General features: G+C 41.7%; 1 protein-coding gene and 1 long non-coding RNA gene across 2 annotated transcripts in view; one reads left to right on the top strand and one right to left on the bottom strand.

Annotated features, from left to right (window-relative positions):
- On the bottom strand, nt 1–27,732 carry LOC121919529. Its single transcript, XR_006101495.1, has 4 exons — nt 27,361–27,732; nt 23,207–23,265; nt 13,275–13,394; nt 1–367 (listed from the first exon to the last, which is right to left on the bottom strand). It is a non-coding gene; the product is annotated as an uncharacterized LOC121919529 (long non-coding RNA).
- CDC42EP3 (CDC42 effector protein 3) overlaps nt 7,683–27,771 on the top strand; it is a 51,144-nt gene continuing 31,055 nt past the window's right edge. The window contains exon 1 of the mRNA XM_042446216.1: nt 7,683–7,901. The gene's annotated coding sequence lies outside the window, so the exon portion shown is untranslated. The remainder of the gene's footprint in view (nt 7,902–27,771) is intronic.

The following is a 27,771-nucleotide window of genomic DNA, read 5'->3' as shown; positions in this document are numbered from 1 at the left end:
GCTAACAGATCTACAGAAAGAACATTATAATGCAAGCCTAGGGGACAACAATGTGAGAACCAGCTAGGACAACATGAAAACTATTTTGCAAGTCGCCAAGAGAGCTTAAGCTATTGAACAGTACAGAAATGTTAATAAATTAAAGACTGACTTTCTTTCTCCACTTTCTATACCACATAAACAACACTTACGAATGACATATTTCAGATTCAAAGCATTCTTTGGGTCTTTCTGGGTGACTGTTTTAACAAGAAAAATGTACTGTCATTATTCAGTTGCAGAAAGGATCCAACATCTGTCCTCAAACCGGCAATGCTGTTGCTCAGCTACTGTGAGAATCCAGATGTCTTCTGTCAAAAGGGCGGTTCTGTTTCACAGGCAAAACACATACTTTTCAGGATCTACATGTCAATAGGTTGGTACAGAAACAATGTAGTCCCACCACCTTGCCTTCTCAATAGTTTTCTCAATTTCCAAATTATTTCTTAATTTGCATTATTAGAATGATTTGTCACCTATTACTGTTTGTCACTAGTAATCATTAACACACCATTCCACCCTAGTTACACCATTTTCTGAACTTTATTAAAAGTCTATTTATTGATTTCAATTTTGAATCTTTAGTGGTCTAATATTCCATCATTAAGGAAGTTTATCTGGTCACTAATAATCTGGTGGGACACCAGCAACGCTACCTCCTCCATCTCCTACAACCATACTCCTGAATTTTGTAGAATTTCCATCTTTTTCTCTTTTCTTTTCAAACTTTTTTTTAAAGTATGTGTTCTCCAGTGTAAGAGAGTATATTATCTTTATGGACAATAGCAGCAGCAGCAGCAATCATCATCATCATCCACCCCTGTGAATGTGCTCTTCTGCTGCTTTTGATAGAAGGCAAGGTTGACTATGTTCCAGTTTATATTTTGTCCAGTAAAAATAAATAAGTACAACTAAGGTCATACTCCATGTGTGCACTGGGCAAAGTGTTGTTTGTGGTTGCCCTCTGCTATCAGTAGGCCCTTGAGCCTTCACTTTAGAGGGAACAGGTAGCACCAGATGTCTATCTGTCATTTCGGTTCTCATATCATCAATGTAGCCTTTTTGTTGTTGTTGTTCATTGTGGGAAATGAAACAACCCAGCTGCTCAGCACTGCTAGGAGTGCTAGGCAGGGAAAACATATTAAGGAGGATTTAAGGAGACATCTGTGATGGGTTTGTCTGAGTTGCTAAGGTCTTGACAAGTAGACTGGATGCTGACACTGGATCTGGGTATGACGGCTGAAGGAGGACTGCAGTTGTGATCATGTGAACAAGCCTGTAGTGTCATTAATGAACATGCACAGTAATACAATGTTTCTGGAGTATTTGCTATGAGAACACAAGCTGAATATGCAGGCAGTCGCAAACCCTTGATCTGTATGTTTGTAGCAAAAGGCAAAAAACCTCACTTGCTACACTTAAAATTACAGCAAATACACAGTTTCTCCACCAATATGAATATTATCTTTGTACAAGGAAAAATCTAATTCATAAAACACCTCATGTTTGTGTTTCTGCCCTTTTCCTAGTTATAGTACTATGCAAGTCAGGTCTATGAATAAAGAATGATGCCTAGGGTCATATCATTATTTATTTATTATTTGAGGTATTTTTATCCTGGAAATAGAAAAGGCTCAAAAGCCTGAATAAGAAGAATACATCCTAAGAGCAGGGCAGTGGCAATGTAGTTAAACAAACACAAAACATCACAGTTTTCAGTGATATCACCCTATCAGGACATGCTGACGTTTGCATGAGTCTAGAACAATAATATGCAAGGACAACAATACTAAACAATACACTTTCTACTCTGTTTTATTTTGCAAACTTTATTACTTAGATCTGTTTCAATATGCAAACTAAATATTACGTTTAGAAAAATCTTCTGCAGAACAAGACAAACTGTACAAGATTAGAAAAACATAACAGATGGGTATTACAGGTGTTTCAAGCCGGCTCTGATTAGAACAGAAACAAATAATTGCAAATATTAAAAATTTGCTACATTTTTTCCATATTTGCTACTCATATTTTATGCACAATTTTTAAATTGGATCACCGGAAGGCAGTTTCTATATACTGTATAAAATTCAATTAATGGGGCTGCTTTATATGTTAGAATTTCATGTTTGTTTTTTTCTTCAAACAAGTATCAGGCATGAAGTCTGTTACTTGTGTGTCAAGCAGTAAATCCATGTGCATTTCAGCCATCAAGAAATGTCAAATACTACATACTGTTATATGTCAATGGTCAAACTTGGCCAAGCAGCAAATACAGGGACAGAAAGGTGGCTTGCATATTGCTCCTGTAAGATAGTTACCCCTGGCAGAGATTAATGACATGTTTGCCCTCACTCCAAAGCAGTTCCCATGTACAAAGCTTTACTTCTCCCATTGGTTCTAGGAAGGAACAATATTGGCACAGAGATGCATATCCTCATGATGTCCTTTTGGCCAGACATTGCAACAGGGCAGTCAGGATGTCATGCGTGCTGTGCCATCTTGACACCCATCAAGACTAGTTTCACATCTGTTTCACCCACCTGCCAAATGGTGCCTCTACCAACCTGCCCACATTAAAGTACAAAACAGCTAAAGCCAGCCAAATTCTTTTGGCATGTAAGGCAGAAAATCCCACAAATCACTGCTCCTGGCTGGCAATAAAAATACAATAATAACAATGTAAAGACTTAAGCCTAAAAAGACCTTAACAGTATTCAATTTTTTTTTACCCTTGTGGGCCACCTTTTCATCTATATGTGGATGTTGTGCCCCCAACTGAACATAGGATTTAAATAAAAATATTTATTTAGTGGGTGTATGATCATTTGTGGCATAGTGTGAGAGTGTTATATTGTGATTCTGGAAACCAGGGTTTGATTCACTGCTTGACCATGAAAACCAGTGGGTGACCTTGGGCAAGTCACATTTTCTCAACCTCAGCGGAAGGCAATGGCAAACTCCTCTGAACAAATCTGCCAAGAAAACACCATGATAGCTTTGCCTTAGGGTTGCCATAAGTCAGAAATGGCTTGAAGGCACACACACACATATGTTCATTCGCACATTCATTGTCTATTCATATTTTAACATTTGATAAGGAAATAACACAGTTCAAATTAGAACAGTTTTATTTAAGTAAATTCACTATTTAACTCAATACATGTGCAAATTTCACACACACAAAAGCATGTATGTCACTAGGGAGGAGATTGCCTTCTGTGGTTTTCCTGATATTCCTTGCAACCAGGAGCCCTTCAAATTGACCCAAGCAATGCATGTACAGAATAAGTCATTTGTAGTGGGCAGTTAGCATCCTTATCAAAACAATTAAGTGAAATCAGGAGCCAATCTTCAAATGGTTGAATAGTCATTAATGTTTTTAAGAAAAAATGGTGGACAAAGTGTCAAGAGGGACAGAAATGTTTCTGTTACATATTATCTTTTCTTGGGTATACACAAAAGTTTTGGAAGAGGGGGAGGAGGAAGGATCAGGGCCTCCAAGTCTTGTGCCCTCCTTGAGCAACTCTCATGCCCCCTTATGGGTCCTGCCCCACCATTTGAGAACCACGAACTATGCATTTGCTGCCCTTTCATGAGACTCCAGTCTGGCACCTTAATGCCCAATGGTTCAATCCCCCTTCCCATCAGCAGGAGCTATCAGACTGGCTGGAAGGAGGAAGAGGAGGAAACAACAGCAAGCAGCTCCCTGGCCATGCCAGCAGGGGGGTGGCACAAGCTGGCCCTTTCACACAGCAAAGTAATAGCACTACGATTACACTTCAAAAGCTATGGCAACTTACACTGAAATCAGGGATTTGTAGTTTGTAGAAGCTCTGAATTATCTGGCTGAGAGTTCCAAATACCCCTCCCTAAACTCCAGATCCCAGGATTCCATAGGAAGGAGCCATGACAATTGAAGTGGGATCATAGCATTATAAGTGTATACAGTCAGTTTATGCACAGTTTCTTTATCCACAGATTCAACCGTCCATGGCTTGAAAATATTTTTTAAAAGATATACGTTCAAAAAAGCAAATCTTGATTTTGCTATTTGTTATAAGGGACACTGTTTTACTGCCCCATTGCATTTTTCTCAAATGTCCTATATTCAGGGTGACTAGGCATCCTCCTTTTCTAGGACGTGCCCTGCTTTCAACCGTCTGTCCCTGAAGGATTCCAAAATGTCCTCATAGAATCAGAGTTGGAAGAGACCACAAGGGCCATCCAGTCCAACCTCCTGCCATGCAGGAATCAAAGCATCCCAGACAGATGGCCATCCAGCCTCTGCTTAAAGACTTCCAAGGAAGGAGACCCCACTACACTCCAAGGAGTGTGTTCAACTGTCGAACAGCCCTTACTGTCAGGAAGCTCCTCCTAATGTTGAGGTGGAATCCCTTTTCCTGCAGTTTGTATCCATTGTTCCGTGTTCTAGTCTCTGGAGCAGCATGAATCTATATTTCTAGGAGCGTCTTTGTTTTTCTTTGGTCAGACCCAGCAATTTTCTCACATGTTTTACATTCAGGGTGACCAGACATCCTCCTTTTCCGGGATGTGTCCTCCATTTCAATCTTCAGTCCAGGAGAAATTTCAAAATGTCCTCTATTTGGAGTATGACTAAGAATAGGGATGCCATATCCCGGTGGCCCCCGGGAAAATCCCGCTTTTGGGGGCCCCTCCCGGTCCCGGCCCGGTTTAGTCCCCAGCCATGCCTTGGTCCCGGTCCAGGGCCCGCTCCTGCGGCCATTGCCGCTACCGCTAATGCGGCTGACCGCGGCGCCAAGCCACCTCCTCCTCCTCTTTTGGAGTGGTGGGCAGCGCCAACCCACCTCCTCCTCCGGCTCCGCCTTCCTCCTCCTCGGCGGCAGCAGCACCGCTGCCACCGCAGCCGCACCTCCCGCGCATGCACCCGCGCGCATGCCTCTGAAACGGGAGCTCGTCCCCTGCTTTGTTGCCAGCTGGCCATTGGCCAGCTGGCCAAAGGGGACAGGCTCCTCTGTGCACACTGCCTGGGCCTCAGCAGGGGCCAGCGGCAGCACGCACACTTGCCTTGGTTTCCTGCGTGCGCAAGCCAGAGGAGAAGGAGGAGGAGGAGGAAGGAGCCGGAGGAAGGGTGCCTTGAACGGCAGAATAGGGGCAGAGGAGGAGGGGGGGGGGAGGAGGAGGAGGAAAGGTGAGTCAGTGGCCATTAGGTCTGCCTTGGGTTTTTTGGTTTTTTTAAATGATTTTTTAAAAATATAAAATACTTATTTTATTAATTTTTATTATTTCTTGTTTTTTAAATTATTTTTATTATTATATATAAATATACACCCCTGTCTTGATTTTTATTTATTTTTTCATTATTTTTATTATTAAATATATACACCCCTGTCTTGATTTTTATTTTTTTGTCTAGGAATAATGCCAAAATGTCCTCCATTTTGACCATGCCTTAGAAACATGCCTTTAGATTAACATTTTTTAAAAATCATCAAATTTTTTCGTGTGCCCTCCATTTTTATAAAAATATGTCCTACATTTGAAAATGTTGCCCTACATTTGTCCTACATTTATCCCGGTTTGGTGGTTCTGGCTTATGGCAACCCTAACTAAGAAGCATGGATTTATAGTAATAGGAGTATTTTTAGCTTTTATTTGGTCAGCTCCTGCATTGTAGGACATTAAAAAAAATGCAGGAGGTGAGCAAAAAATAAAAGCTAAAAACACTCTTAGAAATATGAACCCATGCTTCTTTTCATCGGCTGCTCCAAAAATGTGGAACGACCTGCTGGAGGAGATCCGTCAGATGCCTTTAAGAAGGCAGTCAAGACGGATCTCTTCCAGGAGGCCTTCCCTGACTGACCTCCCATAAAAAGAAAATCTCTATTTGCCCACAGCTGTTTTTATCGTCTGCCTATCCTTTTAACTGTTCCAATAATTAATTTTAACTTGAACCTGTTATTTAGCGTTTTTTGAATTTGTAATTAAGTGCCTTTATTTTTATGTTGGTGGAAGGCTGGGGACTGTGAAATTTTATGACTTATTGTATTATGTATTTTTTTTTAATCTTTTTATTGTAACCAACCTTGATCCATAGGAGAGGTGAGCTAAAAATAAATAAATATTATTATTATTATTGATGATGCTCCAAACGGAGGACATTTTGGAATCCCTCCTGGACTGAAGGCTGAAATGGAGAACATGTCGGAAAAAATCTGGTCCCCCTCATGAATCACACAGTGTAGCAGTGTGATAATTGTCAAACACCACAAACACTACTCTGACAGGGGGAGGTTCAAATGCCTCACATAACTACAACTCCCAGGATTCCACAGCCTGGAGCCTGTGGACAGTTAAAGCGGTGCCAACTTGCCATCTGCGTCTTATACCGCCAACAAAGATAAAGCCATTTTTTCCTAATATTGGGACTGATTGGCATGCTTGGTTTGTATACTGCCTAAAGCTTTCCTGACGCAAAACATGAACGCTTCTAGGGAAATGGTTTAAACCGTTCCCACTACGGTTTAAACAGGATCTCGATCCGGTTTAAACCACCATGGTTCCCACTTAATTCGAATCCCTGAAGCGAGTTGGAAGGGGGGGGCATGGTTTTTACCCATTTTACACTGGTAAAATGGGGTGTTGCTTGGGCTGAATCATTTGGAAATAAATTGATTCAGCCCAATTGAGAACCAAGCGGAATAGAATTGGATTCAAATCTGCCTTGGTTCCCACCGGCAGCAGCTTTCCTGGCCATACCTCCATTCTCCATCCTCTGTCCTCCATCCTCCCGGCTTACCTTTCTCCTTCCACCCCGGCATCTCCTCCGCCCCCAGTATGGTCAGGAAGATGGAGGGAGGGAGGCATGTCAGGGAAGCCGCCTTGTTTGCTTCCTGCACTGATTCTTGAAATCGGTGCAAACATAGTTTGCTGAACTGGTTTCAAGAATCAGTGCAGGGAGTGAATCAAGAGGTAAGTGGGAAAGAGGTCTCAGTGTCCTCTACCTAGATAGGAGCCTGTGGTGGCTTCCCAAAGGAAGGAGACAGCTGGATTCCAAGGAAGCATTTCCTTTGAATTGCAAAGGGTCATTAAATTTCCTGGACCTTGCAAATGTACCAGTGACCACATGCCAGAAAATAGGGGTGGGGTGGAGGTGCTGCCTGCAGATAGCCCTCACTACCTGAACTAAAAGACCAGGATCAGCAAAATGCAACCCTGTGACTTGCATCATCCATTCCTTTCTCCTGTTTGCCGGATGGCGAAGCCAGTGTGACTTGGAAAGCTTGCAGCCTGGGATTGTGCATTGTGGCTGGCCCCATAAAGGTATGGGACACATACTAAAACAAAGGAGAGTATTTGCCCATAGAGAAACCATACTTGCCCACAGGGGATCATTGGGGAATACTTGCCGGTAAGAAAGCATAGAGGGATACTTGCCCAATGATTCCCCAGTGATTCTCTATGGGCAAGTACTGTCATGTGTTGTAGTACATCCTTAAAGGGATGCGTGGCTGGGGTGCTCTTGGAGTTGCTCTATGGTGGCCAATGACTGCGGGGGGGGGGGGGGGGGGGGCGGGGGGGGGGCGGAGCGGAGAGGGAGGGGGCAGAGGAGGAGGCGGGGCTGGAGGGTGACAGGCGGACACAGGTGCTGCTGCTGCTGCTGCTGCTGCAGCCGACGCCGACGCCGCCTTTGAGTCACCAGCAGCAGCAGCATCATCAGGAGCAGCAGAGAGGCGCCTCTGCGCCCGGAGGCCAGCGCCTGCTGCTGCCGCTGCCGCTGCTGCCAGTCCCTCGTCTGCCCAGGAGGCCCCTGCAGAGCCAGGCAGGCAGCGAAGCCACAGACGGAGCGGAGAGACCCACGCCTTTGGCCCCGGCTGCAAGTAAGGAAGGGGCTTCGCTGCTGCTGCTGCTGCTGCTGCTGCTGCTACTGCAGCCTCTCCCTTGCGGAGGGGAAAGGGCCGTCTGACAGCAGCAAGGAGAAGGAGGACCGCAGGGAGGAGGGAAGGGAAAGGAAGGGGAGAGGAGGACACTCCCCCAGAGAGGCTTCATTGTTAGGCTCCCCAAAGGGAGAGGGTAGGAATCCCCCCCTGGACCCCAGGAGCAAAGCCCTGATGCTCCAAAGGGAGGCCCTTCCTGGGCAGAAGGGGGCCTGGAGGACGCGTCCGGGAAAAGGAGGACCAGGTCTGGCTATCCTGAGCATGGGAGCCTCAGCCACTGTTCCTGCCAGGCCCTCTCTTTCTCTATATATATAATATTTATGTATATAGATATATAATCTGTACGAGATATATATATATATATATATATATATCCATCTCTTTACGATATTCATATACGGTATATATATATATATATATATAAAACCACTATATCTGTCTATTGATCTATGTACTGCATACAGTATATATCTCTTTTCTCTCTCTCTCTCTCTCTCTCGCTCTCTCTCTCTATATATATATATATACATCCCTTTACGAGCTATCTATCGATCTCTCTGTATATATATATATATATATATATATATATATAATCATAGAATCATAGAATCGTAGAGTTGGAAGAGACCACTAGGGCCATCCAGTCCAACCCCCTGCCATGCAGGAAATCCAAATCAAAGCATCCCTGACAGATGGCCATCCAGCCTCTGTTTAAAGACCTCCAAGGAAGGAGGGATTGGGGGATATATTGGGGGATTTCTTCCAGACAGGAGGCGAAAATGTAGGGCATGTCCTGGAAAAAGAGGACCAATCTGGTCACCCTGCATATAAATAGAAATCCGTGCTGCTTCAGTCTTGTTCCAAATGGAGGGCATTCCAAAAGGCATTGTAATACTTTGTATTGTTTCTAAATTGTATTGTTTTATACTTGTTCACCTCCTTGAGTCCCTATATTGGGAGAAAGGCGAGATATAAAATAATAATAATAATAATAATAATAATAATAATAATTCGTCCTGGACAGAAGGTTGAAATGTAGAGCAGGTCTTGGAAATGCAGGACCAAGTCTGTTTCTCCTGCATGTAAATGTAAACCCATGCTCCTTAGCGATGCTCAAAATGGAGGACCTTTTAGAATCCTTTCTGGACAGAAGGCTGACATGTAGGACATGTCCTGGAACTGGAGGACAACTGGTCACCCAGTTGGGGCAAGGGCCACTGGGGAAAAAGGAGGCTCAGCCTTTGAAAAGGGACCAGCACCAAGGATGGTGGGAAGGGTCCTGCCAATACAGGCCTCTGGGTACCAGATTGGATGCAGTCGGTTCATAATTCTAATGCCAGACAGATCACTTTGCCAGAGAGGAAAGGAGGGGAGAGAAGAAATCAAAGCATGTGTTTGAAAGAACCCAGGAAGGTGTGTGAGCGTGTGCATGTTTTGTGTCTTTCAACTCCTTTTGGACTCATGGCAACGCAAGGCGAACAAAGCTATACTGTAATTGGGTTTTCTTGGCAAGATTTGTTTTTTTTTTTGGGGGGGGGAGCTTCTCCTGAGGCTGAGAGAGTGTGACTTGCCCCAGGTCAACCAGTGGGTTTCCATGGCCATGCGGAGAAATCGACCCCTGGCCTCCAGAGTGGCCAGATGTCCTCACTGCAAAGGAGGGTAAGGCACTGCCAAATGGAGGACATTTGAGGAAAAATGAGGACACAGCCAACTGAAAGCTCAAAATACTCATATAATTGTAAGCCCATGCTTCTCAGTCATCTTCCAAATAGAGGACATTTTGGCACTCCTCCTGGACCGAAGGTGGAAATGTAGGGTGTGTCCTGGAAAAGGAGGACCAAGCCTGGTCACCCTGGTTTCCAGAGTCGGACCCTGAAACCCCACGCCTAAATCCCCCTCTTCCCCCTGTGTAGAAATAATGCAGTTAAGGGATTAAAAATCTTGACACTTAGCCGTATTCTCATTTGGATTGCCATGACCACTGTCACACCAGTTCTGCTTTTGTGTTTAAACAAAGGAAATGATAACAATCACAATTTTAGATGATAAAGGTACCAGATTTCCCCTCTCTCACACATCCACCAGCTTTCTAGGAACAAATAAACTTCTCACCTGTGAACCTTCCCTTTGCACAAAGCCAACATGGCTGCATGTGCAACCATGTCATGTTTGACTCCGCTTTAACTGCCAAGGCTCAGTGCTACGGAACTCTGGGAACTGTCATTTGTTGTGGCACCAGAAGAGTGTGTGCATCAGTGTTGTCATTTCTTAAAACATGTTAAAGGAGAAGACTGAGAGTGTTAACTGCTGGCCCAGATTTATTGCACAGTTGTGGTGTCTCTGCAGTATCATGTTTTACGCTTCTCCTGATCTCACTGCCAATTTGCTTTTTCAGGCAAATGTACCCTCTTTATTTCAGAAATCCTTTCCTGCATTAAAATCCATTTTGGCAGCTTGCTCCATATTTTTTTCTTCTTCTTCTTTTTAACTGGACTGACCAGTTCTTTTTCTTTAAAAAAAAAAAGTCTGTTCAGACACTGAATTTTTGTACTGTATAGTCAAGCAGTTGTGACCTTAACTGCTTCCGTGGGGAGCGAAGGCTGAAGAGAAACTCTAGACTGAACACAAGAAGGTCCAAAATCTGTAGGACAGCCTAGAGGTAGTCTAAACACATGGGCACATTTGTTCAGTTTAATTCACTGACACTTATTTTTCCAGCCATGCTGGGGAGGTAGACATTAATTTGAAAAGACATGTGCAGTGGGAAAGGGGTGCTACCTTCACTCGGCTGGGCTCACTCTCCTCTTTTCACAGGCTCCTTAATTAATTTATTGCTTGGTTCTCTGTTTGCTGTTCTTTCAGCCATAGCTTATGGGTGTTTCACATGGGATGCTTAGTTGATGGGTTTAAATGGTCTTCAATAGTAACACAAGTCATACCTTAACTAGAACTTGGATTTATTTTTTATATTCTGTCTTTGATTGACAAAGTATCTGGTGGTACAAATAATATTACAAGAGGCTTGTCAAACATAAGAAATGCCTTTTTGAAAGAGACTAGAGATCCAGGGCTTGACTGAAGCTGCATCCACACTGCAGAATAATCTGATTTGACCCTACTTTAACTGCCATGGCTCAGTGCTTTGGAATTCTGGGAATGGTAGCTGGTTGTGGCACCAGAACAGAGCCACAGCTGGTGCCATAACAAACTACAACTTGATCTACGATCATACTACAAACTGCAAATGCCACAACAAACTACCGTTCCCAGAATTCCATAGCACTCAGCCATGGCAGTTAAAGTGGGGTAAAACTGGATTACTTCTGCAATGCGGATGCATCCTCAGACAAATGTTCTTTTGATGGTTAGAACTTCCTTGCTTCTGAACAGAGAGGTTCCATTGAGTGAGTATGTGTTTGGAAAAAAATATTTTTGGATGGGAGTTCCTAGGGTCCTCAGCCAGTGTGGTCATTAGATATGTTGGCTGGGGTTTCTGGGATCTGTAGTTCAAAAAAATGTGTAATCCAAAATCCCAACATTTTCAACATCTGGTTCTCATTCTGGATAATGACAGTGAGTGGGAATGGATGGACCAAGGTCCACCTAACAGTGGTTAATAAATCGGCTCCATGTGAATTTGTGTATTCATCATCTGAAGCTAATCGGGTAGAAGCCATCATTTCATCTTTCTTGTTTGCTTGTTTCTTGGACCTGTGGCCCACCCAATGCCAGTAATTCAAGGTGGATAATTATAGTGCTTATTCTATTTTATTTGCCCTCATATTTTGCTTTAGAAAGCAAGTTTGAATAAAACATATTTTGGCTGAGGCTTTGACAAGTTTCCTGCTACAGCTGAAGGACAGCCACTGAGGGTTAAACTAAAGAATACATGTAGCATTTTAAAATACATATCAAAAACAAATTCTTCTCAAATGGCAAAAGACTTTGCAATAGCGTATGATGTCCCCATCTATGTATTTTGCATTTGATGTTCTTTTTTATTGGTCATTTGAAAGTAAACATGGGCTGAATGTATAACTCTGGGCCTGAACAGACAAGCCAAAATAAAGCTGCTTCGGGTCTCTTTGGAGGTATGCTCTTTAAATGACACATGCATCTTAAGAGGCCAGAAGCTGCACCAAAGCTGCAGGGTGGCTTTGGGGCAGCTTCCAGTCTCTTAGGATGCATGCATCATTTAAACAACATATCTCCAAAGTGTCCTGAAGCAGCTTTATTTTGGCCTTTCTGTTCAAGCCCTCTGATTGCTGAGGCATGTGTTTCTGAGGAAATTCAATTTTTGGAGGAAAATGAGTTAATCACAGGGAATATGCATTCTCTTTAACATCTGCTTTGGTCTTAAGTATGTGGATCTGATTTGACACCAAAATGGTGCATTTAAGGGGGAGATCTTGATTTATAACATGAAATGGAGGAATGGAGATAGTCTTTCTGGTACGCTGCTGTCAAACCATTCATTGGAGGTTTGCTGTTGTTTTATGTCATCACCCATCTTCCCTGAACATTTGTAACTATGGCTAGGACTGATGCAAGTTGGACTTAGGCAATTTATGGAGTAGCACAGATTTTCCACCCCATGTAGTGTAGTGACTTCCATAATATTTATGGCACAAATGAAGCAATGGGGTGGATTCTATCTGTCCTTTGTAGTGTCCACGTCCTTAAAATCATATGGTGCCCCTTGCAACCATGTTTCACCCCATCTACTTGACAAATTCATGTCTGATTTTAGATGCTGTGAGCTTTACTATGTTAATTATGGTTGCGATACAGCAATTAAGTTGTCAGGGTGTCATCTTGTCAGAGAGTGTGTTAATTTCATTCAGTTCTTTCCCTCTGGCAATTTCCCTACATTCACTCTCTATGCTTGATAATTTAGCAGTAGGACTTCCATTTATAGAGAGGTGGCAAATATATTCAGTGCAATGAGGGAGTGGCATTTAGTTGGAAGCAGCCAACTGAAAGAAGGTGTTGGAAGTAATAATATATCTGGCAGATGGATGGTTCTGAAATTTTAAAAGAATCTTTAGATAGGGGGTGTGTATGTGTGTATTAAGAGTGGAGTCATTAACTAATCCTACTCTTCCATAATTCATCAGTGTCCCTGAGAAAGGGAGGGGGAACTAATGCAATTTTAGGATGTTGTTCAGCAGGAACAATGAGGAGCTTTCTTCAAATGTGTCTTTTGGATCAAGAGTTGCATCATGGTTCAACAGGGGAGGATTCCATTGTCCATGTGACATTCTCTTACATTATAGAACATCCAGAGTGAGATAATTTGAATTCTTAGCAACTCACCTTCATTGAAATTATTTTCCAGTTTGATAGTAAGCAAGTTTGCTTCAGATGATCACCAACCCTCCACAAAATTCTGTGTGTACTGTATTCTCATATTGCAGTTTTGAATATAGTCCCAGCCTGTTAAGAAACCAATGGAGTCATATATTATGCATTTATTAAGACATGTTGCAATAGTAATCCTAAGCAACTATCCACATATCTTTCTACAAAGTATGTAAAAGATAGGAGAGGTAGAAACTGCAAAGGTAGGAAGGAGAGACAAATGATCCTGGAAACCAAATCAAGGACCATGTTTTTCTATTAGAGCTGCTTCAGGATCTAAGATCATTGATCATCTCTCTGTCCCACTGTCTTCCCAGGATCATTTGTTGGGATCAAGGGAGATGACCTTCTCAATGGCTTCTCCTGGACTTTGGAACTTCCTCCCCAAGGAAGCTAGGATTTGTTAGCTAGAAAGCTAGGCTCCCTCTTTAAACTCCATCCACCAACAAATGAAAACTTCCTTATTTATCCAGGCTTTTAGGAAGTGAATGTGATGGCCTTTTAATAATGTAAGGTTTTGTTGGTTTTTTTAAATTCTCTTTTATTGAACTGTAAATGCTTTTAGCTCTGTAGATTAGTTTAAATAATAACATGCACAGAGAGATACATACTGATGTTTTTTCTGTATTTCTTAGCTGTACTGATTTTAATAATTGGTAAGCCTCTTTGAGTCCCAGTATTGGGGAAAAGGCAGAATATAAATGAATAGAATCAAATTGGCACCCCTGAGCACTACACCCTTGAATCAGTTTTACTTCATTCTTTATTATCAGGATTCCTTCCACCCCAAATACTCATAGTAGTTGTAGTTCAGTGTGTCTGCTGAGAATTATAGGGGCCATTCAGACTACCTTTTACCCCGGTTCAGAAACCGGATTGAAAGTGGGAAGTTCATATTGGCCCCGATTCTATAAAACCCGAATTTGAGGTTTGCACACCCATTGAGGGGCAAATACCCCTTGGTGTGGGTCTTTTGAAAGCGGAGTTTTACCTGTATCGGTCATGTTTGGGTGAAGTTCAGGGAAGGGATTAGGTCAGAGGGAGGGCAGAGAGGGAACATGCCTCCCCTTCATCGGGGCGAAGGAGGAGGAGGAAGGGGAGGAAGGGTGCCATGGAGGGCAGGATCAGGGCGAAGGAGGAGGAAGAAGCAGGAAGAAGGGTCAAGTTCATGGGGAGGGATTAGGTTAGAGGAGGGCAAGAATGGAACATGCCTCCCCTCTCGCAGGCAGCCTTCTCTCTCTCTCTCTCTCTTTTGGAATTTTTATTTTTGACAGACTATGCGAATAGTTTTACAGGTTGATACATATTGCTAGAATGTGTCTGCTTGTGCTACATTTCCCTTTGCAATTTTTAAAATTATTTTTTGTGTGTAATATGCGAATGCTATAATGCGAATGTTACAAATATTTCCCTTTCAATTTGGCAAACTGATACAATATCTGAATGCTTTTGCTACATATGTAAAGGCATTCTGGGGTCACAGTCAGAGGGTAAGCAAAGCAAGAGGATGCAGAGATGACATTCTGGGGTGAGGAATTATTATTATTATTATTATTATTATTATTATTATTATTATTATTGTGACAGGACGAGGATGGCATGAGGGGAGGCAAGAGCTTCGGAGGTAGCATTGGGCTGGAAGCGAAGGGGAGGCTAGAGGCTGGCATGTGGAAACCCGTGACTTTGGGGGAGTCACACTCTCTCAGCCTCAGGGGAAAGGCAATGGCAAACCTCCTTGGAACCAATCTTGCCAAGAAAACCCCAGGATAAGGTCATTTTAGGGTTGCCATAATCTGTAATGACCCAAATACATACAACACACCTGGAGGTTTTTAAATTTGACAAGTTGACAGAATATGCACACACTGCTGCCAGTTTTTTTTAAAAAAAGGAGGGGGGAAGCACCCATCCGGTTGGCCAATGGCTGTAGGATACATCACCTTTGACGAAAGCGGAAGTGAATTTGATTGACATTTTAAACCGGTACCACAAATGTGAACTTCAGAGGGGCAAATTGCCCCAATTGAGGTAAAGGGCAGTCAAACTTCTTTCCAGGCAGATTCGATGTGGGGGGGACCCAGATCTGCTCAGTCCTATCTAGGGCAAATGAGCGAGTAGGAATGGGGCCAAAGATAGCAGCTGACTACAGCTAGTCTTTAGCATAGATAGGCTAAAGAAAATGTTAATACAGGCTGAGTATCTTTTATCTGGAAATCTAAAATACTCTAAAATCCAAAATTGTCCTCATGGGTGGCTAAGATAGTGACACCCTTGCTTTCTGATGGTGCACAAACTTTTTTTCATGCACAAAACTAAAATATTGTGTATAAAATTACCTTCAGGCCATGTGTATAGGGAGTATATGAACCATAAATGAATTTTGTGTTTAGACTTGGGTTTCAACTTTATGTATATGCAAATATTCCAATATCTAAAACACTTCTGCTCCCAAGCATTTCATATAAGAGAGGCACAACCTGTAATCTTAACAATAATTTTGATCAGCAGTATTCATCTTGTAAAAAAAAATCCATCAGGAGACTGCTTATTGAAATATGTCCAGCTATTACAGCTTGGAAAAATTGCTTTTTAAATTACAGTTCTTAGACCTTCCCATCCAGCATGGCTATTGTCCATGAGAGATGTGTGCTACTTGAAAAAAGTAACTTTTTCAAGCTCTGCCAATTGTGCATATCATGTATACATAGTGTGTATCTCATTCTGTGCTGTGCAAGACAGGGAGGAGGCAGAGAGGCAAAGCATGCACACATATACAGGGGCACACAGAGGCCTGGCTCTGGTTCTTGTTAGAGATCCCTTTTGCTAGAATTCTTGATGTTAGCCCAGGCCCTTCTCAGAGGTATCCAGGAATCTTGCAAGAATCATTTTAGTTCTGACTAATGAATGTCCTTGCCTTTTGCATCACCTTCCCTATTGCCTCGTATTTTTCCAGAACCACAGAGATAAAGCTTCTGGTCCAATCCAGCCTAGTCATGGTTGAACTTAGCTCAGGAGGAACAAGCAAGAACTGGGTCCCTACAGGGTGAGCAGATGCCCTCCTTTCCCCAGACCTGTCCTGGGAGAATTCCAAACTGTCCTCCAGTTTGAGCATGATGAAGAAGCCTGAATTTATATTTAAAATAGTGTTTATAGCTATTATTTGTTCCTATCCTCCATTTTTTTTGAATGTCCAACATTTTGTGGTGTCTTGTTCTCCTTTGCAGTTAGGACATCTGGTCACTCCGGGCCCCAGTTATATTGCAACAGACAAATTAAGCCCTTGCACTGAGACTAGGACAAAAAAGGAGCTTTTTCCCAGGTCCCTGTAGTGACTGGTCATGAATCCATTTCAGGTTTTAATCCAGACTTTAAAGGAGCTTTACAAGACGTAAAACCCAATCATCCAAATGGATTCAGCATCTTTTATAGTTCTTTTAAAGTTTAGACTGAACCTTGGAGCAGATTCACTACTCTAGTGAGTTAAGAGCTAGCGGTCCCCTCTGGTCCTGTATGTTACTGACTGCCTCAGTGCAGCAAACTGCAAGATCCTGTTATAGCTGTAGCATTTTCCAGAGCTAATTACAGGAAAGTCAGAAGAGGCGGGTGGGTTGAAAACCTTCACTGCAGCCAAGAGAAGTAGGTTTTTTAGCTTCACGGATGAAAATGTTTTCTTTATTCTCGCTAAGCTGCTTATTCAGTGCTAGGTAGCTCCTACAATTTCATCGTTTTCATATGACATGGTCTGTAGCAGATGAAATAAGAGATGAATGAGTAAAATAGTTTATAATTATTTTAAAGCTTGGGAGGTAGTTGGATTCAGGAGTGATGAAGTCAAGGTAATTAGCACAGCCTTAAAACATGAACTTGGAAGCTGGCTTTGGTCATTTAAATGGAACTTCCTTTCAAAATAAGTATGCTTGGAAGGCAGCCTTTGATCGTTTTATGCTTAGTATCTGGCTTAATCTTCTTTTCCCAAGTTTACCTGCTTTTTAAAAACATGCCATGTCCTCATTTAGATTAAGGCATTTTATTGGGGTGGAAAGCCTTGGACTGTGGATTTAAAACCTCAGTTTTAGGGATGGGATATATGCAGTACTAGCATTCTCTCCACCATGGCGATGGGATGTGGAACAGCTAAGGAAAAAGGTATGCTTCCTCCCTCAGCCCAAGGCTGTGAATCATGTAATCCACAGCCCATTGTTGCAGCTCTTATCAACTCCCCTTTTTTCAACCCCTCCCAGTATAATTGTGCTTCCAGAAGCTTTGGTTGGTTGTGTTACAAAATGGAAGCAACCTCACCTCCTGGGCAATGACTCTTGCATCCTTCAAACCTGCTCACTCTGCCTTAGCCTCCCTTTTTTGTTGAGCAGACTCTTCATCCCATCTGAACCACAGTTAAGGGAAACAGCTATAATATCAAAATTCGTCATAGTTGAGATTAACCAGATTCTCCTTTTACCAAGGCTTATTATCCACCTTCAGATCAGCTTTTCAATCCTGATTAAGCAGGGAACCTGGCTAATGTTAAAAATGCTTGATGCCAGTATCCATATATCTTCTAACTGTAGTTATGGAAGGTAAGAAGGATTTGCTCCAAAGGGGAAATATAGTGCAAAATATATAATAGGTCTGAATCTGATGCCTTGGCTGTGGTCTGCTTAGGGCACAAATTAATCAAGGTTATTTTCCCTTCCATTTGTACATGGAACAAGTATGTCTCATACATTACACACTATAATGTTGAATGTAATTACCGTTTTAAGTTCTATGTCTTTTTGTCTATTCTGAAGTGATGCCAAAATGGAAATTATACAATATGACAGAATATTATGTTTTATCCATTATTTGTTGTTTGTTGTTGTGTGTCTTCAAGTCATTTCCAACACATGGAGATACAGTGTACAAAATGTCTAGCAGTGTCAAATAATTTTATTTCCCCAAATTCCTTGGGGAAAGGTATGACAGTGCATTGGATATAAGTACTGTTCATCTGCCTGACATAGGACCTTATCACATGGGGGAAATCAGGCAAAATCAGGTTTAAACAGCAATTATCCCATGCAAAATGCAATACCACAGTTAAGATTTTCACACGTCACTATTAAACAGGCAGTAAACAACAACAAATCATTCATGGGGAAATCCTGAAAATGATTAGTTGATGTTTATTGCCTGTTTAATAGTGATGTGTGTGAAAATCTTAATTGCAATACAGTGGTACCCCGGGTTACGAAAATAATCCGTTCCGCGGCGCCCTTCGTAACCCGAAATCTTTCGCAAGCCGAAAAAGCCATAGGCGCTAGCGCTAAAAGCTGCGATTTCGTGCGAAAAAGCGCCGAAAAGCACCAAATTTTTTTTTTCGTAAGCCGAAAAAAAAAACGTAACCCGGAACAGTTTTTTTCTATAGAATTTTTTCGTATCCCGGAAATTTCGTAACGCGGTGCTTTCGTATCCCGGGGTACCACTGTATTGTGTTTTGCACTAGATAATCTCTGTTTAAACTCCCAGTTTCTCCCCGACTTTCCCCGTGTGATAAAGTCCTACAGTTGCATTCCAGATTAAGGCCATCAGTCACAAAGGCTACCATACAGCAGAATTAAAGCCTTTTCACATACCTTTAATTATCATGGCTCCATCCTATGGAATCCTGGGATCTGTAGTTTGTTCTGGCACTAGAGCTCTCTGACAGAGAAGGCTAAATATCTCAAAAAAATACAAATCCCAGATTTCCATAGCTTTGAGTCATGGCAGTTAAATCAGTGTCAAGTTGCATTAATTCTGCAGCATAGATGCAGCTCCAGTCTGGAAATAGAGAGGAACTGCATCTGCATTGGCTCCTTTTTGTCTTTTGAGCATAAGGTATTTAATCTGTAAATCCTTAATGGATTCAGCTCTTAACATACCATTAGTTCCTTTCTTCCATCATGATTTTTTGTACTAAGAAACACCACTTTCTTGACTGTACCCTCCATGTGCGAGCATCAGTTAGCAAGAGCACATAGAGAGATCTTTCTGGGGTCTGCTGTACTAGGAATGAGAAAAGAACTTCAGCTAAATATACAAATAAAAAAATGTTTCCCCCATAGGGTTCCGCCCCTCTTTCCAAATTTTGGAAAATTTACTTTTGGGGTTACAACTCTCAGAATTCATAAATGGCATGCATTCTGGTATATTCTTCAGACAAGTAACTTTTCCTGTCTCTGCTTCTGTATCATATGGCCAAGGCTTAATTTTTAAAAATAAGTTAACTGAGATCCAACTTTCCTGTATAACAAGCCACCTGCCATGGCACTCGGTTTCTAAATCCTAAAAATATGCAGATGACTTCTTGTTGTTTGGTGAGGGAAAGAGTGCGATACATGCTCAGAAGCACTCTTAAGCACTGTTTTAATACTTCATGCGTTCCCCATCTGGTACTGAAAAGTTATTTCTGCATTGAGTTTTGTATGATTCCTGCTTGTGGCAAACAGCTTGACAAAGTTTATGTTTCTTGTCCTACTGGCAACCATGGCACACTATGCCTCCCTCCATCCCTTGGGCAGTAGGCATAGAAGAATACAGCTCACTTTAGGGAGTTGTGCTGTTTCAACTTCAGATACAAACCAGCACTAGAATTCTGATGTTGGAACAGAGTCTGACATGTATCTTATATACATATCTAGACACATCTGGATTTTTGGCTCTTAAGAGGAATTCTCAAATGTCATTCTCCATTACCATTCCATAGCAAAACTGGCATTTTACATGCATTTTGTAAACTATATTATGTTCTACAGGAGAGGCAAATTCTCTCTCTCCATGTATATTTGATATATTGTTTGTATGGGAGTAACTAGATCTCATCTAGGACAAAGTTGATTTCAAGTAAAATCACTTTAAATTGTTTACCACAATTAGTTGTTAACGATCATTTTGCATTTGTTACAACCCCCAGCTTTGCCATAAAAGCTAATTAACTACCATGGATAATATGGTTTAACTTAGGTTCCTAAACTCCCTTTAGTTCAGTTATTCTCTGGGGTGAACAAGCTAGAGGTGGGACATTGTGGAAGACAGAGACATGTTGTTTTGTCTATGCTTTTCAAGATGCACATTCCATATTCACCGTGAAACGTCTGTTTTTCATTAGAGATACCAGGAATTGAGTAACTTTAAGATGACTAGAAAGTGTACAGCCAGTGTTACTAATGATAAATTCCCAGTGGGGAGCTGTCTTTGCTGTCAGTTTACCATTTATGGCCTAAATCCAATTGCTAGGAGAGACTCATTAAAATAGTAAGTCAACATTTATGTAAACCACACTTACTCAGTGGGTCTATTCTGGTTGGGATTAGCAGCTGAAACTGGGTTTGGGTTTTCAAGTTCCAATAGTTCAGGGACAACACTCCAAGAATATTCTGCCTCCCACCATAAAAAATGCTTCATTCTAAAGTTGTAGTTAGGGCCCGTACAGACAGGCCAAAATAAAGCTGCTTCGGGTCACTTTGGGGGTATGCTGTTTAAATGAAACACACATTTTAAGAGACCAGAAGATGCACCAAAGCTGTGCTCCAGTCCTCCGCGTACTCCAAAGTGGCCCGAAGCAGGGTGAACAATCAGCTGCTCTTTTGGTGTATTCGCACTATCGTTTCAAACACAGCAGCCACTGCACAGCTGAATTGCACATGCTGTTTTGCTTGTTTGAAAGTAGATCTCACATGTCATCTTCTCTGATGTTGATGCTGGCAATGCAACCTTTTGAATACTCTGAGTAGCTTACAAAAAACCACACCCAATGTCAGTGTGCTCACAGAGTTACATGCATAGTGACACGGACCATGCATGAAACTGGCAACTAAACATCACTGTGCAGTGCAGCCATTTTTCGAAAACGTGATTACAGTCATACACCTTCACAGATAATGATTATGATTCAGAACTATTCCTGACACCTAAAACAGCATTCAAAAATGGCACAATCCATACCATTCTATGCTTGAAAGCTCACCAAACCTGCGCTTATTTCTATACAATGGGTCCACCAAATCTAGTTATTTGGCTAGTGATCCAAGGGTTGGAGCATCTGTGGTTTGCCATGCCCTATATTATTTAATGGTGGCATGTGCACATGGACATGAAGACGTGGAAACATATACCTCACCACCCAATGAATGATATCGGGCTCGACCATCCACATTTCCCCACAACTGGGGGGACAGCTGGAACCGAATCCCCACAAATGGGAAGGGCCCACTGTATCTATTTATGATTATTTAGAAACTACTTAGATTTGAAAATCGCAATGTGATATATAAAAATTTAAAAGATAAATAATGGTAACATACTGCACAGAATTAAAACACAGTGGCTGGCATTCTGTATTGCAGTTGCAGATTCATAACCTAGAGTTACAGATTTGTAAATGCTGTTTATTCACTAATAGTATGTAATCATAATTATGGTGCTACTGGCGCGTTACAGACCGCCCAAAACGGGCGGTCTCACGCCGCTGCCAGTTGCTGTGTCCGGGAACCGCAGCAGCCAAACCACGTGGTTCCCGGGCGCAGCAACAAAGAAGCGCCAAAATGGCGCTTCTTCCTGCGCCCCGGAAGAGGCGCAGCAAGGCACGAGGCACACACTTGCGGCCCCACTTCCAGTGCGCAACGTCCAGACACTGTGCATACGTGACGTCAAAATGGCGGCGCCCATCTTTATGCGGTAGCGCCATTTTGACGTAGTCATTATGCGCGAGGGGCAAGGCGTGTCAAGAAGCACCGCCCCTTGCGCTTAACGACGGCGCCTGATAGGACCCGTCCAGAACGCGCCCCTGCCACATTTGTAAATGCCCCCCCCTTATTAGCCAGCATCCACCTTATTAGCCAGCATCCACACCAAGTGAAGACTTCTCCTTCCAGTGAGCAAGGTAGAACAATCTAAAACAGGACCTCTAATTCTTTGTTGCAGCCTCTGTTACTGGTGAGAAGGAGGAGGAACATCCTCCTATTTGCACCCCGATTGGCATTTGTACAGACATCTTTCACGTGATGTAGCTGCTTGGCTGTAAAGGTGGGCTTGGCGGATGGAGCCAACATTTGTAGTTAAGTAGCTGTTGCAGGATATTGGTGAACATTTACATTGTACTTAAAAGATAAAAGGTTGGAGTATTTTGGGAAGGTTTGGACAACCAGGAATGTTTCCAACATACATCTGAAATTAAACATTGTTGAAGCATGCCAAATTTTACAGTGTGGGCTACAATGGTACATGCTGAGACCGATCTTTTGGTGAATCCTAGAGCTGTAGACAGACATAGAAGGCCCTAGTTAGATTGTGTGGCACATACAGCTGTGTTGTATGTTGCCATTGCTCCCCATCTCCAGAGTATCTGCTTTATGAGGTAACTATCCACTCTGTCTAAAGCAAGGGTATGGAAAGTTTGGCCTCTCGGATGGCATTTTGTGGCCTCTGCAGTCCTCAAAGTCTATCATTTAATTTTTCCAGCTAAATTTTCAGCTCCAAAACCCTAGGACCAACCCAAAGTCTACAAAACATGGTGGCTAGAGTCCATTAATTCATTTTTGGTAGAATCCCAGATTTGGAAGTGGCATGATGTCACTTCTGGTCATTTGAGGAATAATGGTGTGGCTCATGGAGTGCATGTGAAATGGCTCCCAACTCGTGTGCAGTTGCCCATCCCTGGCATAAAGAGATGTACTGTTTTATGGAAATTCTGGTGAGCATGTGGGACTTTGTGAGAACATTAACAATGTAAAAGATGCATAATGTTGCATAGTGTTATATATAATACAAAACATTAAAAAAATCCCAATGGATCCCAGAATGATTTTAGCATTTGCTTTAATAATGACTCTTCAAAATAACAACAGACAATAATTATAATTCTGTACCTCAGATTAGATGCAAAAATCATATGGTACTAATTTCGTTTGACCTTGTGAAGGCATAGCTGTAGATGAGAGAAAATGGCAGAATTTAAAACATTTAAGCATATCTATCTCCATCTCAGTTGTTTCAGTAAAAAGGCAGGGAATTTGTTTTAAAAGCTTTATCTAAACAGGACATTAAAATGTTAATCTTGCATGTATTTCAAAGGAAATAACAGTTGTTACAATTTAGAACTTGACTTTACTGTTGAATTCATTCCACTTTATACTATTTGCCATTGAATGCCATTCAGTGTGCTCCAACATTTTAATAATCTGACACTGGAGTATATATGAGCAGAGGTGCATTTCTGCGCTCCAAAATATTTGTTCACAGATCCTTTTCAGTAGAGTAGCACTTGGGAAAAGCATCATGTTTAAAGTGAAGGACCTTGGTTTAAAGGCACAATGTAAGTTTTGTTCCCCTCTTTTCCCCTCCATGGCCAGTAGCAGCTCAAATAAGAAATTCCATCAGGGAACTGGTTTAGGAGAAAGGGTTAGGTTCCTCTTTGAAGGACTATGACCACAGTCCAAATTATGCCCTCCCACAGCTGCTAGCAGAATAAAATTACATTGGGAGCTCCCAGAACTCAGAAAGGTTACTTTGGAAGGGCTTCAGCTTTGAGACACCTCCAGCCAATATGGCTAGCAGACGTACTGAGCAATTCTAAAAGCAAGTTCTGGGAGCTTCAGTCAAAAAAAAATTCTCACATAACATTTAATTTAGTGCTCAGTTTCCAAACTGTAAATAGCCCTCAGTGCCCCAGTTTATTCCAAAACATAACACTTTTATATTACTCTGGATACTAAGAAGTGATATATATATTATTAATAATACAAACAGGAAAGTGGATTAAAAACACTTGTTATTTAAGAAGGGATACATGTTTTCCAATTTTGCAGAGAGATTAAAAAGGTCTTCCTTTATTTACTACACCCCTATAACTTTTTAGCCTTCCTTGGAAGTTCTACTATTGCAGATATTAATAATGTTTATGTTGACACTGTAATATCATAACTGAGATATGTGTTGGGTAACAAAGCTAAGAGAATAAATTCTCCATTGTCAGATATAAAATCTAACAGTGCCAGGTATTTTTCAGTGCTGTGCAAAAGTGCATCCACTGAAGCTCTTCAGCATTTTGTTTTATTTGAATAATTCATGGAATTAATCCCATTTCAGTCCTTTTTGGAGTGAGATATGCAATTTAAAGAGGAGCATCAGCAGAATTGGGCTTACAAGGCTTTCTTTCTATACAGCCTAAATCCAATTGCTAGTCCCAACTAAAAGTGGACCCATTAAATCAATGGGATTTACATAAATGTTGACATATCATTCTGCTTTAATGGGTCTGTTCCAATTGGAATTAGCAACTGAATTTAGGCCAAAAAATTCTGTGTAAAATGACAATGCTGCCTCAGTACCAAGGAGGGCATTCCATAAAGGATGACCAAACTGTTGCCATCAGTATGCTGATGAAACTCTGCTCTGTTTCTCTGAGGCTGTTGCCACACTACAGAAATAAAGCAGTTTGGTACTACTTCCATACCTCAATGCTGTGGAATTCTGGAATTTTTAATTTTGTGGGACACTAGAGCTCTCTGACAGAGAAGGCTAAGTATCTCACAAAAATACAAATCCCAAAATTCCATAGCATTGAGCCATGGAAGTAAAGTGGTGTCAAACTGCTTTATTTCTGCAGTGTGGTAGCAGCCCTTGTTGTAAGGGTTAGCTAAGACTGTGCACGTGCTAGATGAGTATCTGGATGCTGTAGTGGGATGGATGAGGGCCAACGAACTGAAGCTGAGTCCTGATAAGATGGAGTCGATGCGGACTGCTGGTTCTTGGGTCCAAGATTTTGGGTATGGAAAATGCCCTGGATGGGGCTGTATGCCCCTTGAGGCAATGTGTCACTTGAGGCCCAGGAAAACTCAGTTGCTCGGAGCATGTGGGACCAACTTCAAATGATCCAACAGTTGTGGTCTTTCCTGTCAGGAATAGTTTAGTAGTCCACGCACTGGTTATCTTCCAGTTACACTACTGCAATACACCTTATGTAGGACTCCCTTTGAACACAATTTGGAAGCTCCAGCTAGTCTGCTGACTGGAACACCATAGGAGCCATATATTGATTTGATTTGAAGGCAATTGCACTGGCTGCCAATACACTCCCAGTCTGAACTCAAAGTGGTGATGATTGCATTTAAAGCACTAAATGGCTTAGGACCTTGATACTTGAAGGAACAGCTATCTCTATATATACTTGCCTGAGGGCACTAAATGTGAGACAACATGGGAGAGGGCCTTCTCTGCTGTAGCAACTCATTGGTGGACTATTCTTCCCTTAGAATATTGATGTCACTCATGGTTGTATTCTGATGCTAAGTAAAAAAAAAAGTCCTTTGTGGCCTAATTAATTTCCTAAAAATCTGGACATATGCATCATTTTAAACTATCTAAAACTGTTTTGGTTGGTTATAAAAATGTTTTGTTTTAACCTGTCAGGTTGTTTAATATGTCTGTTTAAATTACTCTTCCTGTTTTAAATTGTGCTAAACTGTTTGAGTTCTTTGCTGCCCTGAGATTCATGAGTGGGATATGAATATTTTCATCAAATAATAAATGAAAGTCTCCTAGGGACAGGGGTATGAGTTGCAAAGTTTTCTGAGAAATACTTTTCTTATGACAGATATTTCTAGTGTTGCATTACTCATACAGCTTAATGGGACTATCTACATGTCCTAAATGTACCAGATCCTTTGTGATCCTGATCTAGGGTAAAGTCTGTTTAGTACTTGAATGGGGGACCACCAAAGAATGCCAAAAGCTATAGGCTATATTTCAGATGAAGAAAATGGCAAAACCACCTGTATTTCTTGTCTAAGAAAGCCCTGTTAAATGTATAGGGTCATCACAGCTTAACAGGTGGCTTGAAGGTATAGACATACATACATACATACAGATTCTTACTTTCCAGATGCTAAAGTCAGTTTCTGAGATTCTCTTCCCCTTCCTTTAAGACCATGCTGGCTAGGGTTATTGGGGGCTGTAGTCCCACTCATCCAGAGGATTCTAAGTTAAGGAAGGTGGTTTTGAGTTGTTTCTCCTGATGCCCCTGCCTTCAGAGTTTAAAAGGATGGTAATTATAAACAGGGGCCTCTTAGGTGTAGTGGCCTGTGATCTTCTTGGGAAGGCATTCCTGGTGCTGAATGGAGGAAGAGGTTTTTAAGGCATATAAAATCATAGAATCATAGAGTTGGAAGAGACCACAAGGGCCATCCAGTCCAATCCCCTGCCATGCAGGAACTCTCAATCAAAGCATCCCCCGACAGATGGCCCTCCAGCCTCTGTTTACAGACTTCCAAGGAGGGAAACTCCACAACACTCTGGGGGTGTGGGTCCTGTTCTGACGCATTACTTTTTTACTTTATTTACTTTTTACACTAATATGCTGCATTTCATCTGGTGAGATGAAGGTAGCACACGTGGTTTCCTATTTTCCCCAGAACTGGTAATAGGGAGCATATAATTCCCTTGTTGAGAAAACTTCACGGGCTACTAGTCCATTTCCAGGCACAATTCAAAGTGATAGTTATCATTTATAAAGCTTCATATAGCTTAGATCTAGGCTAACTGGAAGCTTAGTCTATATGAGACTGTCCAGGTCTTGCGATCTTCAAAGGAGGACTTATGCTTCCTTCCCAGCTCCCTGACAAGCTCATCTGGTGAAGACACTGGAGGGAGCCTTCTTAGTAGCTGCTCCTATTCTGTGGAATCCAACCCAAGGGAAACTCAATTGGTCCCTTCTCAGCTCTCTCTTCACCAGCAAGCAAAGATCTTCTTATTCAAATAGGCCTTCTGTCTTTAAGTGGTTGGGGTAGAATAATGTGCTATGGGTGTGCTGGGTTTTTTTTAATATTCAATATGTATTGAATGTGTTTAAACTGGATTGATTAATGCTTTTTAAAAAACCTTTGTATCACATACTGCTTTAACTATTTTGTTATAATTTATATTGTAACCCATTTTGGGTCCCCTGTTTGGAGAAATAGGGTATATAAATCAAATACATATATAAAGATAAAACCATAAGGTAGGTTAGGCTGAAAGAGAGTACCTTGACCAAGTTCACCTGGTGAGCTTCATGGTTCAGTTGGGTTACAGCCAGGATCTCCCAAGTCCTACACCCTCTAACCCTGTCCCACACTGGCATAATCTGTGAAGCTGTAGATTTGCAGCAGTGCTTTTGCAGTTCTCCGAATCTTTTTAGTGGAGCCGTCATGGAAGAACATCTTGATGAATTGTGCCTCATAGGTAGTCAGTTGATACTTTCTCAAGGCCTACATTGTAAATATTCGATGAAATTAATGTCTTAAATACTTTCTTTTTTCTTTTCTTTTTTTAAAATAAAGTTTCTAGAGTTAAATGTATGGGAATGTTGGCATCAAGATAAATAGCAGATCCACTGGGGTCACTGAAAGAGCTTTAATTTCAACTCACTTAACCTCAGCTAATTTAAAATACATTA

This window comes from Sceloporus undulatus, chromosome 1 (genome assembly GCF_019175285.1).
Source record: "Sceloporus undulatus isolate JIND9_A2432 ecotype Alabama chromosome 1, SceUnd_v1.1, whole genome shotgun sequence".
NCBI classification, from domain to species: Eukaryota; Metazoa; Chordata; class Lepidosauria; order Squamata; family Phrynosomatidae; genus Sceloporus; species Sceloporus undulatus.
Note: the sequence above shows the minus strand (reverse complement) of the source record. Positions and strands in the feature narration are given on the sequence as shown.